Source organism: Taudactylus pleione, unplaced genomic scaffold (genome assembly GCF_031769625.1).
Source record: "Taudactylus pleione unplaced genomic scaffold, aTauple2 ptg000019l, whole genome shotgun sequence".
Classification (NCBI taxonomy): Eukaryota; Metazoa; Chordata; class Amphibia; order Anura; family Myobatrachidae; genus Taudactylus; species Taudactylus pleione.
Genome location: NW_028284421.1, coordinates 14,947,222 through 14,959,630, shown reverse-complemented (window position 1 = coordinate 14,959,630; position 12,409 = coordinate 14,947,222). Strand labels below are relative to the sequence as shown.

The 12,409-nt window shown below is 41.7% G+C and overlaps 1 protein-coding gene across 2 annotated transcripts in view; it reads right to left on the bottom strand.

Moving 5' to 3' along the window:
- LOC148540344 (proprotein convertase subtilisin/kexin type 5-like) overlaps window positions 1-12,409 on the bottom strand; it is a 150,511-nt gene that overhangs the window by 31,352 nt on the left and 106,750 nt on the right. The gene's annotated exons all lie outside the window — the stretch shown is intronic.

The window sequence follows — 12,409 nt, the reverse complement described above, 5'->3', positions numbered from 1 at the left end:
TGGACAGAGAGCCTCGGTGTAGGTATATGGAAAAAGCAGGAGTTTCAACTTTCTCTACCTTTCCATAGAAGCAGTAACGGGACTCGAACTTAGGGCCTCATTTATCAACGAGTTTTATCATCACAATCAGTGAGAAATCTCATTGTGTATGATAAATGGTGCTCCAGCCAATCAGCTCTCAATTGCCATTTTTCCAACAGATGGAAGTTGGGAGCTGATTGGCTAGAGCACCATTATTATACACAGCGAGTTTTATCACTCATTGTGAATGATAAAACTCTTTGATAAATGAGGCCCTTAACATGATGTAAATCAGCAGGTAGTTTCCAATAGACAGCGCTGTGCAGCAGAGCTGTTGATCTCCGACTGGGAGTAGAGCCCGTACTGTAACGCTGGCAGGATAGTCAGCATGCAGCTTGCTTCTCTCCCATTCTCCGAGTCCCAGATACCGCTGGCTGTTAATAAAAGGTGGCGGCTGTGTCCAGTATGTGCAGGCTATATCAGACTGTGTTTTATGTGTATAAACTGTATACACTGGTCCACCAACGCGTTTCACCCTGGTAGGACTTTTTCAAGGCAACCAGATTGATGCTGTGGGATGACCTTTAACCCCCCATCTTACACCTAATTGGTGCAACGGAGCATCCAAAACTTATTTAAAAACTTATTTAAAAACTTATTTATAAAGCATAATTACAAACTTTATTAAATGAAAAAATAAATTAATAAAATCAAGTTAAAAGACTTTATAGTTTAGTTGTCTTGTTCATTAGACACACAGAGGCTTTGCTTGTGTTACTTTCACTATAATCATTTAGATACATTGTATAAATGTCTCCTGTGTTATTTCAAAAGTACCACACTGCTGCTAGGTTAAACCCATACTATAAAAGTGGGGGGGGGGGAAGGGAAAATACATAAAAATAAATAAATAAAAATAAAATTATACTTATAAAATATATATAAAAAAATATATTAATGTTTAAAAGTGTATAATTATGTAAGATGATACATAGAATAGAGATTTTGTCCATGAAACATCCTCCCCTCCAGTCACGCTGTACTCCCTTAATCACCATAAATTTCAAACCCCTCGGATCTCTGTTGTGCTTCAATAGAAAATGATTAGAAACACTGTGGGTATTAAGGCACTTTCTAATATTACTCGCATGATCTCTAATTCTAAATGTTTAGCTTCGATGGTACGACCTTTATATTGTAAGCTGCATGGGCATTCCAAAAGATATATTACGCCCTTCATGTTTTAACTCAAATGCTGATGTTTTTTGTTTTTGTTAATTTTAGTGTTAGATTGATAAGTCTCAATGGCTTTGGTGGAAGCAATGCCAATATTTTTACATCCAATACAATTGTTGCAGTAATGGAAACCCTTGCTAGCTGCTATACATTCTTTTACGGGGGGTATGAAACTTTCTGTAAGCATATTCTTCAAGGTTGCTGTTCATTAGGCATACTAGTACTATTAACAATTATATTATTGATTTAAGTTTCTTTTTCCATTATATATATTTTTTTTCTAAGATTTTTTCCATTATTATTTGATTTATAATTATTTATTTATATTTATTTTTATATTTTCATTTTATTTAATGTTTTTTTTTAATTGCATATATATTTCAAGTATCAAAGTGTGCAATTGATTAGTATTGGAACTTATAATTTTAGATTACAGTATAATGAAACTGCTCAGATTTTCTGAAGGGGGTGCTGGTTTTCTATTTACATTTGTCAGGCGGCATTTATTTACATCGGATGCCTCCTGCTGCATTAGCATATTAGTTGTATGGCTGTGCAACACCGTACAACTTTGAATCAGATCCAGAGTCCAGTTATTTGCCAATTATTATAGCAAGAGTTCTAGCTTTTTAGTGGCTGCCGGCGCTGTAGAAAATTGGCACAAGGTCCATCAAACAATGTCTACAGTGATACATGTCCAATACTAAAAGGTGCAAAGGTAGAACATGAAGCCCTGATGTCACCTCATTGTCATAAGTTATTTAACACACAAGTGAGGCACTAATGAGCACCCTTTCTCAAGCCAGGTGAATCTAATGGTGGTGGTTGCTGCCTTTTTAAACAAAGGAGAGGGTTCCAAAACCTCTAGTAGTGACTTTGGAATATGTAAGGTCCTTTTCTGGTGCAGATTCTACCAATAGAAAGAGTCAATACCACCTCTTACAAAATGGCTTCAAATGTATTTAAAAGTTCATTGCATTGGTTCTAACACACCACAGATGGCAGAGAAAACAATGTCTTGTATAAGACATATGGAAGAAGAATAGCATAAATTGATTAGGCTTTAATGGGTACTCTTACTGGTTCCGATCAAAAGACGGCTTGTGATTTAGACATTAAGGGGTATATTTACTAAAGAGAGAGTTTTTAGAAGTGGAGATATTGCCCATAGCAACCAATCAGATTCTACTTAACATTTAACTAGCACCTTCTAGAAGATAATAGCTAGAATGTGATTGGTTGCTATGGGCAACATCTCCACTTCTAAAAACTTTCACTTTAGTAAATTTACCCTTTAGAGATTGGAATGCCGCAGCTCTTACCTTACAGTGCTTCTTCTGTTGCACATAAAATACATTACTTGGGAAAAACTGACATAAACAAGTCTGAAGAATCGGGCAGCTCCATATCAGTGGTGTATCTATAATTGGTGCGAGGTGTGGCCCCGGTGGGGCCCACACCGCACACCCTGCATCCATGTTTAATACTCACTGCTTTAGAGTCTGCGGCAGTGGAGCTGCACAAATAATGTGTCGGTTAGGTTCGAGTTACTTGATCATGCACGGGAGAAAAGCAACCAAGAATATGGAGTGGGCACAATGTTCCTAGAGACCTGTGTATGTGCAGTAGAGTCTGGCACAGTGCCGGAGTCTACTCACCTGCACTGGTCACTAGAGAGGAGACTGCACACTGGTCCCCTTCTCTCTGCTTGATCCAGTCTACACTCTGAGCCCTATCGAAGTGTACAATATCTTCTCCCAAATCTTATATATAAAATGAATTGGTTTGTTTGTTAGTTTTTATTTGTGTGTCCGGTTATGCATTCAGACACCCCTGCACCGATTGGGATGAAACCAACGCGAGGTGGTCCAGTTGGATCCTGGGAAGGTTTTAGTGGGTTTAGGGTCTTGGTCGGACATCCCTTTGGTGTACACTGGGCAGAACATTGACCCAAGGAGTCTGTTCCGAGCCTTCCACTGGATTGATTTGGACAAAAACTTCACAGAGGGGTAACAATTGGTCTGGGATGCCTAATGCAGTGGTTGGGATCCCGGTCGGACCTCACGGCGGAGTGCGTTGAGAGGAACTTTGACCAAGGGAGCCTGTTCGGACCCGGGGAGTTTGTTCTGAGACGTCTACTGGATGGATTTGGATGAAAACTTCACAGAGGTGTGGCAATTGGTCTGGGATGCGTAATAGACGGGTTGGAGTCCCAATCAGACCTCACAGTGGAGTGCTCAGGGCAGATCTTTCACCAGGGAGCCTGTTCTGTGCCTTCTACTGGATAGATTTGGACGACATCACATAATAAAACTTAATAATGGGAAGATTTAAAACCGGGCAATGCCAAGTAAATCAGCTAGTATATGTATATATATATATATATATATATATATATATTATATATACACATTAAGATTGCAGAGTGATAGACCAATACCATCAAGCGGAGAAAGAGAAACAGCACTTCGATCCAAAACATACAAAGGGACCACTGCCCTCTTGGTAAAGTGCTTACATTGTTCCCACTTGTATTTCAGTGTCTCAATAAATGAATCCTTAGACATAGGGGCATATTCAATTGGGCATGGGGTTTAGCGAGGAAATAACCTTGCGCCCAATCTTGGATTACCGCGGGTATGTACGCTCCCGATAGCCACGGTATCCAATTAAAAAATAGTGGTCATGGGGTTTTCAGTTCTAAAAACCCTGTGCCGCCTAAAAAAAACCCGTAAAAATATTCTGAACTTACCTGCCCGGGGGTCTCTGGTGGTCTCCGCAGCTCCCGCTGGCCTCCCCTCTATCCAGAGCAAGTCACGCTGATTTTTCCAATAATTAACGATTTTACGAAAAATCACACTTGCTCTGGAGGTGCAAGAATAAACACCTCCCGGTGCGTAAAAAAAAGAAAAAATCTGCACCTATTTGAATAGCAAAAATCCCGCTCCCTGCAGGAAAAACCTTGCAGATGCGGGATTTTTGCTGAATATGCCCCTTAGGCTTCTATTATCTCTGATTCCTCATAGATATCCAGATATCAGGAAATGTCAAAATGATTAAAAGAAAGATAATCCTTTTATATAAAATATCTGTATTTTTTAAATTAAATACACTTTCAAACATGATATTAAAGTATGCATTGAATAAACACCAAATAATAGACATAGGGCCTGATTCAGAGCCGGTCGCTATTTGTGCTCGCTCGTCCAGAAAATAGGGGTGGCTATTCAAATGAACCGTTCGCTGTTTGCGGTCTGTTCACGCCTCTAGGTCTGAACGAGCGAACAAAACTTGCGGTCGTTTTTTGGGAAACTACGGCCCCTGGCCGCTCGCATCCTACGTCATGTCCGCTATTTATTAGATTAATCGAGTACATCAAACAGGGTATGAGCTGCTCGCTATTCTTGTGGTTGGTTTTTGCTACCACAATTTTGCGAGCAGTTCTGGCTAAAAAAACCTAGTGACGTGGTCAATGACGCTGCTGTTTTAAATATGCACACCCATAAAACGCCCGTTTTGACCTTTAAGCACGCCTGCGATCGGATCTCCACTCCCCGTTTTCAAGCTCCTTCCCCTGTTACCACCCACATACGCCTTATCCTGTCACTCAAATTAGCAGGCATTCGCTATTTTGCGAGCACATGAATTTCGGCCGCACTGACTGGTTCGCGCATGCGTATAACGATCCATATGCATGCGCAGTTTGGCAAACATCGCTTGGAGCGAACGAGCTGCCGCTTACGAGTGGCTCTGAATCAGGCCCATAATCAGTAAGCATTGCTTCCTGCTAGATGAAAATACACAGAAAGTGTATCAAACACAGGACCTGATTCATCATGGATTGCAACTGCAACAGCTTACGCAGATCTGTCGATGGTGCTTACTGCGCATGCTTATGTATCACAGTGCGTGTGCATGAGGTAGCATTGCGATCACTCTGCGTTCACTTACGCAGAAAGAAAGCCATCGCACAGTGAGTGACGGGAGGTCAGCATTTGGGGGTGGTAATGGGGGAGTGGTAGGAGAAATGCAGGTATGTTAGTCTGTTTGAATGCCGTTCCATAGGTGTGCATAAATTAGCCACTGCGACGGCATACGCAGCTTGTGTACTCACTGTGTGTGACGAGGTTATCAATTTCTGAGTAAGGTCAGAGCTGCTGTAATTGTGCATGAGGAGCCGATGTTATTCGATGTTCCCGATGTATATGCAGGACTGCAAGGTATTACAGATATGAGATAGTGGTAGTGGGCGTCTCTATGCTGGCTGTGTGATGGCTTTGCGATTGCATTCATTAGCATATTTTTGCAGCAGACCTGCATGCGTAATCACAGCTGCGATCACATTGGTGAATCAGGCACACTGGATCTCATTCAGACCCGCTCGCGAGCGCTGTACGCTCGCAAGCGGGTCGATGGTGCCCAAGTGCGCATGCGCACGATGGAGGGAGCTCCGTCATGCACATGCACGAGACTCGGTGAGCGACGGGGTAGCTGTCGCTCCAGGTCTCGCACCAAATGGGGCGTGCTGTCGATGGTGAGTGACAGCACGCCCCTTTGGTGGGTGTGCCGGGGGCGTGGCTGCCCAGACGGAAGCGATCCCATGGGAACCGTCTGGGTCTGGCCCCACTGACATCACTAGTGATGTCAGTGGGAGTGATTTTGGCTCTGATAGAGCCAAAATCACTCCAGGGCTTGCGGCAACGAGACCCTACCGCAAGCCCGATGGTTGCGATGGTCTTGACCATCGCGACCATCATCATGGACGCTCGCATAAGCTGTGGGTGGTAACCCACAGCTATGCGAGCGTCCAAAAGGCCGCACCATTTTCAGCTAGGGTGGCCCTGATTCAGAGTGAGCGCTCTGGTCAGAGCGTCCGGCTCTGAATCAGGCCCACAGTCCTTTCAAATAACACCCCTGGGTTCTGTGACAGTGTGGAAGATGGAAGTCCTCCCACTTCATAGCTCTTTTGTGACAAACAAGCAGTGTACACTTATTGTGATTCATTGTATATTTGTCAGAGTTGTTAATTCATTCTACTGAATTGTGTGGGTGTGCCAGAACTAGGGATTTGGTGCTGTAAATACCTGGGATTATAGACATTAAATGCCAGGTATTACGGGATCATGTACGTCTGTCTGAGTCAGTCACTCACTGACCTTTTTTCCCTGTATTGATTATATCTGTTCTTTGTGGATTGTACCTATATTACTGTGATTGCTGTCTTGACAAAGATCCTTTTAGAACTGAAATGTCAATTCTATCTAACATGTGAGTAAAGGTGGGTTCACACTATAGCAATATATCTGCAAATGATGATCATTCATACACACTGAACGACCATCATCTGCATGCTGCAGCGGGTAGGGCCAAACTGGGGGTGGATAGGGGGCATGACCATCACGGAATGCGTGGCCATGCCCCCTTCGGACAAAAAATAAATAGATAATTTACAGCGCGGTGCTGCGCGCTGTGGAGGGGGGCGCTGTGTGCCCCTCAGCCCGGCGCACAGCCAATTGGGGGTGCGATCAGTGTGATCAGTGTGAACGTCAGACCTCTCAACGGTCGCTAGTGACCTCAGGAGCACGCAATCATGTGTACACACTGAGCAATGTAGGTGATATCGGCCCGGCAAAAAAAAATGTTTGTTCTCTAGGACTAGACAGTACACCGATACAAGTAACATAATGTGATTGAGGGGTGGGGTACAGATTGATCTTGCTAGATCCCACCAATGTACTTATTTGTGGGTACTGTACTGTCCAACGCAAAATAAAACCCTTATTCTTTATTTACTCACCTTTGTCAGCTGCTCTTTTTTTGTATATACAATCTCAATCTATTATTCATTTATTTTTAGAAAGAAAAAAAGTAATTTTTCTATTGAAGACTTCGAAACAATTTTCATGTTGATTTACTTACAAAAGTCTGTTAAAACAAAGATGTTTACTTTAGTTTATTAATATTTTACTGTTATTTTAATTATTTTGTTATGGAAAGAATGCCAGTTTAAAAAAACTTATGCTGGGCATACACAGCCAGATAAAATGTCTGTCAGACCGACAGACATTTTATCTGGCTGGCTGCCAGCCACAGATGTCGCCGGCATACACTGTGAGAGAAATCTCACAGTGTATAGCCCGACATCCGCGCTCCACCCCCGGGGGAGGAGACATTTCCCTGTTCCTTCCGTAGGAAGGAACACAGGAAATGTCTGTCTGTCGGCCGCGCTGGGCATACACTGCCCGATGCGGCCGACAGTTTACCGGGTAAATATCACATCGGACGGGCATGCTGGACAATCCTGCCTGCCCGACGGAGCAATATTTAACCCTCGGTTGCCCGCACACACGCTACAATTATCGGGGTGATCCGCCGATATCAGGCGAATCGCCCCGATAATTGTAGCGTGTATGGCCAGCATTAGTTATCAAGTTCTTTATTGTTCTTACTCTTTTGTTGTGATAAAAAATAATGTTTAAAAAGGTATTGCTGTTTATTACCATGGTCCTGGACAGGAATCACTAGCCAGGAAAAATTCACTCAATGAAAGCTGCATTATTTTACAGTGAAGTGCAGAATGAGGGAATTACATTGCAGTTGTATGTTGTCTAATAGTATGTTGTCATACAGTATCCATGGAGAAAGATGGTTGCTACATTGGAGGCAGTGTTTACACCTTAGACCAGTAATTCCCAACCTCGGTCCTCAAGGCACACTAACAGTCCTGGTCTTTGTGATATCCATGATTGTGCACAGATGGTTAAATCAAAACAACTGAGGTAGTAATTAAGTCACTTGTGCTCTAGTATGGCTTTCTCTAAAACCTGGACTGTTAGTGTGCCTTGAGGACCCCTGCCTTAGATTAAACAAATTAAAAGACAAGATTTTAATGTCAAATGCACTATTAGATCCAATAATTGTTTTCCTACAGAGACTCTCTGGAAAAATATGTTAAAATTAATTCTTTATTAATTATTATTTAAAAAGATAATTGCCCAAAAAAAGGTTAAGCTTAATATTATAAAATCAAAAAGAAGTATTATAGTTTAAAGATGTGTCTATAGCTATAAGAAAGGTGCTGTAGATTTAAAATTGATTCCCAATGCCATCTGACTTGTTTTGATGTAATATAAGTACTTCAAGTATCAAAAATGTGGGGTGATGTTATATAGTATCAGGGTATAGACTTGTCTAGATTAAATAGGATACAGTGATCTTGCATAATTACAAAATAATAATATAATTTGGTTATATATATTGTTGTATATTATTATGTAAACACTGTGTCAGTAAGAAAGCCACTTATTTCCCCACTATTTGGGGTATGAAGATCAGATCGTTTTTTTCTCTTTATGATTCACAGAAAATAGTATCATAATTTCTGTTCAAATGTATCATCCATTCTTTTAATAACAAAATACTGACATTTAGCAACAGTTTCAAATTGTATCTCCTCACTCATACAATGCTGCCATTAGTTTGTCATATCAAAATTTGACACTCTTTTCTCCGTTCCTAATATACCTCCGTAACAAGTGTCCCACTGGGGAAATGATCTCTGTGCATTACTATTCTGTTCTGCCTATGTCTTTTGTTTATAAATTACACATTTATTTCTGGATAATCCATATTGTCACCCCCAGTATTTCAGGTTTCCGGTACTGTGTATTCAAAACATAATTTATCAGTACAGTGTTGCTGTGTCCGGCTGCAGCATGGGGCATTACTCTCAAGATAGTTGAGTAGCACCCCCGAGAATACATTATTTAAGGTACTAAATAAGGGGAACTACTAAAACCTATAAGAAGAGAATAAAACTCTGGTGTTGTAATTAATCCATATAATCGGTACAGATGACCACGCAATAGTGTTTGTAAAAGTGTTTACACCTTGTGCTATACCAAACCTACACTACATATACCTCTTGCCATGTCAACACTCTTCCTATTAAGAACAATGTATGAAGCCTGAAGATCAGGTTACTGTACAGTGTGATTACAAAGCCGTTGAACAACTGAAGAACATATGGCTTGTCAGTTAATATAGTGCACCCTCTTGTGGTTAACAGATAGTACAGATGCCTACTAAGTTTTAAAACATGCCACATTAAGATTAAATCAATGAACAAATAAAACAACAACATTAAAATAACCTTTGTACTGGACAGAAGGTAACATTTTCATTGTTTTGTAAATCATTCATTATGAACAATGATTTAGAACAATAGTACTTTAAATAATTCCCAATCCATTATACATGCACAGTCAAGTCAGAGATTTAGTAAAATGGCTCAGGAGGCGATGAACCCTTTTAGGAGGCACAGCCTTTTTATGGTCTGAAGCAACACTAAAAGTAAATAAATTCTAACGCGCTGTCACTAAGCAGGTGGTAATAGGGACTGTCAGTCCCAGATATATTAACAGAAGATAGAAGTAAAATACCAGTGCTATAAATAACCAGAAATGGACAGTTTTGTAAAACAACTAAAACACCTTTATTCAGTATGTAAAGGTCATACCTAAAAATATGCACATTGTGCAACCACATATCATAAAGTGCTCCTCATACATAAAAAAGTATAATGCATTAAATTCAAATTTATATAAAACATATATAGCAAACAAATCGTCTCCTGTATTTATGGTCTGAGAGCCACATTGAGAAATTATAGTCAATTGAAGAAGCCACAATAAAACTTCATCTGTGTAATAATGTACCATAGGAATAATGGAACTTGTTTGAAGTCATGCCATACATACAGTATAAACATTGTTAAAAAGCCATAAAAGTGTGTGTATCACCTCCACCAAAAGCCCCCTCCCCACGACATATATATGGGAGGGAAGTCCAGTATTTGGAAGGAAGGAGACCCTGCTAAGGAGAACATTCTGAACGGGGCCCCATTCTTGCATACCATCTTATGATTCTCCTGAGACCTTAGTTAGGAGTCCTTTCATATTTCCATGTTTTAATTATTTGTATATTTGCTATTTTTGTAGTGAAATTAAAAAGAGCTGTGAACTTTTCCTCTGGCTGTCAGAGGGGCGTAACTATGTATTTGAAGGCCCCATAGCAAAATTTAGTAACGGACCCTATGTACCACCCAAAGGTGCATCAACAAAGTATTGAGCAAAGGTTGTAAATACTTATATACATATGGTTTCTTAGTTGTTTCTTTTTAATTAAATTAGCAAAAATCTCAAAAATTTTTTTTACATGTTGTCATTAATGGGGTATTGTGTGAAGAATTTTGAGGACAAAAATGAATTTATTCCATTTTGGAATAAGGCTGTAACATAACAAAATGTGGAAAAAGTGAAGTGTTGTGAATACTTTCTGGATGTACTGTACATATAAAAGTCCTTTCCTTGTGATCGAGGAGGGAGATTGTGTGCAGGGGCGTATCTATAAGGGGTGCAGGGTGTGCGGGGAACACGGGCCACTGGGTCCAGTGGGCCCCGCACCGCACACCCTGCACCCATAATATTACTTACCTCTACGGAGTCCCTCGACGGCGTGGGCATCTGGCGCTGTAAAACAACTGGAAAATGGCCACCGCGGCCATTTTCCCAGTGATCTGTGCATACACTATAGACTCTGGGCCCAGCAGTGAAGATCCCAACAGGAAAGTATTTTTTCTATTTACTAATCTAACCTCCCTCCCCTAACCCTAACCTTCCCTTAGGGGTGCCTAACTCTAGCCTCCCCCCCAAGTGCCTAAACCTAACCCCCGATTCTCCGCAGCCTAACCCGGGGGAGTGCCTAACCCTAACCTCCGCCCGGGTGTGCCTAACTCTATCCCCCCCTTCCCCTAGCCTAACCCTAACCTCCTGGAGGGGATGCCTATCCCTAAGTCTCCCCCGGGAGCCCCTAACCTAACCCTCCCCCCCCACGCAGCTGTCCGTACCCGGCTTACCTTCGATCGGTAAGCCGGGTGTCAGGCTCCCAGCGTATATCTATTGACAGGCTTCGGGACTTCGACGCCTGTCATTAGACACTTGCTGGGATTAGACAGTCGGGATGCCGACGGTCGGCATTTAGACCGTCAGCACCCCGACTGCATACCGCCATTAGGACTAGGAGGAGTATGTACTTTTAAGCAGTAGCTTTAGTAGGTGCCCGGTGGAAAGGGATAGGATGACTCATTGTCAGTGTGTTTGTTTAATTTGCCATACACACTGATTGCACACTCACACTGCAGTGCAAACAAATAGGCTACTGTCTGTGCGTAGTGCTGTTGATTTTATTGTTTGTTTGCTAAAGTGAACTTGCACCTTCTTTTTTCTCTAGAAAATCTATTACTACAGAATACAATTATATATAATACTGTATATGATGTAAGTTGGAATAAATCCAAAATGTTGCACACAGTTGGTTATTTGAAAGTCCATGGAGTGCTGCCGTTATTTTGTTTATGTGCAATGCTGGAAGTGTTCACCCCAGCTGCTGTTTGTATTGTATGGAGTGCCGGTCTTCTGCTATATATACAGGGGCGCCGCGCCCGGGGGAAGAAGGGGTGTGGTCTAGTCGTGGAAGCTGTGGCCACGCCCCCTTAGGGGGAAAAAAGCCAAACATTTTTCCAGCACTGGGAGCACTGTGAGCCCCTCAGCCTGGCGCATAGCCAGTGGGGGGCGCGATCCGTGTGATCGCTCTCCCCACAGACATTGGAGACTGCTGTGGCTGCTGCTCAACAGCTGCGAGCAGTCTCCCAGTGCAGCCCAGCACACAGCAGCATTTTGTAAGAGGGGGGGGAGCGGTGCCGGACTCGGGTAATTAGCAAGCCCGTGTAATTAGTACCCGCTACCCCACTCTTGGCGCCCCTGTATATATATATATATATATATATGTATGTATATATATATAGCAAAAGAAAGGGTCCGCACACACTTAAGGCAACAGTAGGGTGCAATGTAGCTGCATAAATAGAAATAGATCCTCTTAAGTTGCCAGAAAAGGATTTAACCAGCACTCCAATATAAATGTACAAATCAATATTTAATGTGCCATAAAAGTCATTAAGCAGCCATGTAATTATGAAGCAAGCCAAAAAGTCACGACATTGTGTATCATATCATCAGACAAGTAATCATGTTCTACTGAACCTATATAGGTGTTGGAGGTGAACTGTATGTAGTATATATAGCAGCATTAA